We start from the raw sequence: 5,312 nt of genomic DNA, 5'->3' as shown, positions 1-5,312 counted from the left end.
ATAAATCATTTTATATATTGTTGAATTAGTGATTTAAATTTTATTTATTTGTAAAAAATAATTTATATTTAAAAAATATCAATGAAAGAAAATATTTTATAACAAAATAATTTATTTTTTATTAATTAATTTTGATTTAAAAATTAAAATATTTTAATATTTTAATAAAATTTTAAAATATAGAAAATAATATATTTTTATTTTTGATAAAAAAATATATTTTTTAAATATTTTTTATTTACTTAAATGTTAAAAATGTAAAATATTTTTTTTTTTAAAATGTAGAAAATTAAAATCGCTTGCGTAAAACGTAAATTAATATAATTTTAATATAAAGTGGTATGGATAATAAATAAGTTAATATATATTTTTAAAATTTAAAAATTAAAATAAAATAAATATATTTAAGAATATTTCATGTTAAAATTTAATATTTCCATTTATAAAAATTAAATAATAATTTACTTTATAAATAAATTTAAAATATTATTCTGACAATTATATTATTGTCAATATTTTGTATTTTAAAATACAGTAATTTATTATATTTTATTTTCATTATTAAAGATAATAACAATTCTTTATTTTAATATATTAAATTTTATGAAATTTATTATATATTTTAATTTTTTTATGAACTTTATTTGTTATTATTTATAAATTTTATATAATTTTTTTTTTTTGAAATGGAGATTGAAAATTGGAGTAGAATATGATATCTATTATATTTACTCAAATACACCTACTACTAAACTAAATATGTGATTACAATTTTATATAATTAATATATTAATATTTTTTAATAACAATAAAATTACATCATCACCTTACCTTTTTTTTAATTAATTTTTTTTCCAGAATTTTGTTTACTTTATATATATATAAAATTTTCTCCAATTCCCTTTATTTTAAGTTCAAGTGTTTTAAAATATTTATTATTATTTTTATTGAGATAATTCTAAATATATACTTATACCACTTTACTATATCATGTTAACTCATTAATAATTTAAATTTAAATTATAATTTATTGAATAACAAAATTTACAAAAATTATATCAATTAAACACATTAATTATAATATTGATAATTTATAAAAATAAGTCATAAATAATTTAATTTATTACTAACTGTAAAATTTTATTGATTAAAATTTAAATATTTATAAAATGATAAAACTATATTCATATAACTTTTTCAATTTATAATAATTCATTTAAAATACAGTTAGTTAGTAATATGTGATAATTTTTATTTTTTCAATAAAAAAATATAATTAATTTCTGTTTAATTGTTATGATTTTTAAATTTTTTAACTCATTTAATTGTTATGATCAATAACAACCACATCGTGAATAATAGATAAGTAATTTATTGTATTTTTTCAAAATTTTCAATTAAATTGATAATATTATCAAAATTTTAAAATTTTTATTTCTATTCACTAGGATTTTTTTTCAAAAAATTTGTAATTATCATTAAATGGCCAAATTTTATAATCACTTTAATTTGAGTGGCCCACCCAATTCTATATGAAAAAATTCTGTCTATTTCTATATACAATTTTTAATTTAAATGAGGTTAATTATAATCTATAATACTAATTATTGGTGAGATTAAAGCATTTTATAAATTTCTCATCTCACAATTATTTTCTTTTTTCTTTGTTAATTAACCGTTGTAATACTCGTACACTTATTACGTGGTCTGTGAGAATAACTGTGAGAATAACTATTGTATACAGTAGTCTATATGATTTTTTTCTCTCAATTTCTCTCGGTCTCTCCATGTCTTTGTCTCTCTCAACATAATGTAATTTTAAATCATTTCATGTGTTGTCAATAATATTGTTAATACTACTTATTTTAATTTTTTTAGATTTTATTTATTTACAAAGAACAATTTATATTTAGAAAATATCTTTCAAAATGTTTTCTATAAAAGATATTTTATTACAAAATAATTTTTTTATTATTTAATTTTTATTTAAAATTAAAATATATTAATAAAATAAGATTTTTTAAATTGTAAAAATAACTTATTTTTATTTTGATTAAAAAATATTTTTATTAACTAATTTTTTTAATTGGCCTACATATTAGAAATGTAAAATGTTTTTGAAAAAAAAATTGTGGAAAACTAAGAAAGCTTGTCTAAAAAGTAAATTAATATAATTTTTTATGATTGAAGTAATAAAAAAATACAATATAAATCATAGCAGTGGACTTGGAATTGTTTTCTTTTTTCGGTCTTTGCAATGAAGAACAAAGTTAAGTCTTCATTGAGTATGTGTTTTCATCATCCATTATTCAATTGCAATTAAAAAGTTTGATTTGCATCAATTCATTTTAATTACTTTTGATAATATATGATTTAGTTAATAATGGAATTAATTTAATTTCTTTAATTAATATATCTAAACTAAATATTATTTATATTTTTATCAATAAAAAATAATATATAATTATATTTTCATTTATATTATAAGCTTATAAATTAATATTAAATAAATTATATATTACATAGGATTAAATTAAGTAACTAAATTGAATATTTCAAGTTGATTTTTACATTAACTTTTGCCATAAAATTTTGATTGGATTTGATTAATCTTTTAAAAAAAATTAATTCTTTTAAAAAATTGGTTTGACTAATCAAATATCCACACTTACCTGATTCCATGGTTCCATGGTGAGGTTCGAATTCTTAATATTTAATAAAGAAAGTTTGGAAAATCAAATGGACAATTATCCCAAGAATCTCATTTACATATTCTAATGTAACCATCAATGGCCCAACAATTCTAAGATACCCACCTCAATTTAATTGGCCCACTCAAATCCGAAAAAAAAAAAAATTCAGCCCATCTGCATCTCAATTTCAATCTACATGAGGTTTTATTCAATGTTCTATAATATATGAAATAACTATCAATATATGAATTAAGATTAAAAAACCTATAAATATATGAATATAAAATATACTAATTTTTTGCACTCCAAGACTTAGCCTGGTGGAAAGTGCATCCTAGCAGTCTTGTGAGCTTGAAGATTTTACCAATAAATTGTGAAATCTGTTTGTAAAATCAACCCATTTTCTTTTACAAAATATCAATTCCAATATATTCAAATTCATTGGTAAAATCATTTGCTACTTTTTGGTACATTTTTGTAGCGTATGGAGTTATGTTTATCAAATAGTAAAGAAAACTTTGAGAAAAATGATTCGGAGAAAATAAACCCCCTACACTGCAAGAATGTATGTGGATGGAATTAGCATAGCAAGCCATTGTACATGTGATAGAGATTATTTGGAATTCCTAAATGATAACGATTTCAATATGATTCTCTGCATTCTCTTCCATAATTTCACCCCGTTGCAAGAAAAGTTGAGGTAGACATACATTAAATGTTTAAATTTTGCTAAATCAACTAGCCATTTGGTATAATATTTCCACTTTGTATACTTTTGTTTCTAATTACAACATTATTTAAATGCTAAATTTTAATTTGTCTTGGTAGTGTAGGGTGAATTTCAAGATGTGCATTTATGGATAAAAGAAAAATTGTCATTTCAAGATGTTGGTGATTAGTCAAATCAGTCCAGCAATCTTGATGACATCAACAAAGCATGAAAGAGGAGATGGATTGAAACTTTTATCTTTCTTTTGTGATGCTAAGCAGTGAACTCTAAATCAACCGCAATACTGAGTTTCAAAGTTCTATGTTAGAGTCTCTTTGTTGTTTTTTAGTTGCTTTTGTTGTTTGGACTTCTTTGTTTTTGTTTTTGGACTACTTTGGCCCTTCCCTGCTTTTGGGTGAGGAATCACCTCCACCATCTGTTCTTCTTCGCCATAGATGGGTGGTTGGCATGGGTTTTTTATTTTATTTTTCTTTTTGGTTTCCTTTTGCACGTACTATCTTTCTTGATAGTGAGGGATTGCTCTTTTGGACTTAGTTTGGAGGGTTAGGTAGCTCTATATTTCTAAATCTGGGGAGGTTCTTTGCATCTACGGGGCATTGCTCCTCGGGACTACATCGACACGTCTGATGGGTTATACTCTCGTAGGTCGATGACACCTATTGCGCCTACTCCTTTTGTGCCTAGTTTCCTTCTGAGCTACTTCTGTTTGGCTACGAACCTTCTCGTTCCTATCTCGGTTGCATGTCTACTTGTGGTTATGCCATCTATTCTCTTAGTTTCTGTTGTTTGCTGAAGGGTTGAATTTGGATTGTCACTATTATCTCAACTGTATTTTTCTCACTGTTCTATTCTTTGGTAACTCAGACAGTGCATCAACAAATCAGTGGTTGTACAATAGTGCAGATGTCGGTGGGTTTGGGTAGGGTAGGGGTTGTGACTTCTACTTTTTGGGCTGCGATTGTGGGCTTTGGGTTATTTTTTACGGATATTGGTCATTTAGAAGTTTTGTTTTGGTCTCTATAGTTTTTTATACTAGCCAATTGAGTTATGAAAAATGCAATAGACTTGCATTGTTAAAAAAATAAAAAATAAAGAAAATAGTGAATCAAGACATAGAAGTAGTAAAAATTTGAAATTGAGGAATTGGTATTTTCTAGTCCTACTCCTAATAGTAATACACAAATTTCTAAAGCATGCAACGCGCAGATTACCATTTATATCATATTTCATTATATTTTATTAAACATTGTTGGGTTCTCACTTTCTCACAATATGTGTTTTTGAATATTTGTGATGTCCTTTTCTTCCTCTTTTTATTTTTAAGAGATATTCAAGTTATTATATAAGTTTTCAATTCCTTTACAAACAATAATTTCAAGAAATCATTAATGTTTAAGTAACACATCATGTATACTTATATAGTACAATATTCTCTCCATTTTAATAGGGTAACTAAAATATTTTTAATACACATATTATTCACTATTTAAAAATCTTTTCCTTTAACTAATTATTTTGAATGTGTCGAACGTTAATATATATATATATATATTAAAAATATTTTATGTGAAATAATTAGGAGCATAATCTACATGAGGTTTTATGTTATATAATACAAGGAATATATATATATATATATATATATTAAAAATATATATTATAAATTTCCCATCTCACATTTATTTTCTATTTTTGATGAGTTTTAAAACTCATTGTTTTTTTCATATTAATTTTTATGATTTTGTTAGGTTTTTAATGGTAAAAATTAGATTTTTTTTCTTGAATTTTGATTTTTTGGACAAGTTTGGAGCCAAGAGTGTGAAAAGGATCCAACGGATGCTATTTTAGAGCTGTTATATACTGAAAAGTTTTACCTAAGGCTGTAATTC

The sequence above is a fragment of the Manihot esculenta genome, chromosome 11 (assembly GCF_001659605.2).
Source record: "Manihot esculenta cultivar AM560-2 chromosome 11, M.esculenta_v8, whole genome shotgun sequence".
In the NCBI taxonomy this organism is placed as follows: domain Eukaryota; kingdom Viridiplantae; phylum Streptophyta; class Magnoliopsida; order Malpighiales; family Euphorbiaceae; genus Manihot; species Manihot esculenta.
The sequence above is the reverse complement of the archived record's forward strand: the minus strand, read 5'-3'. Positions refer to the sequence as shown.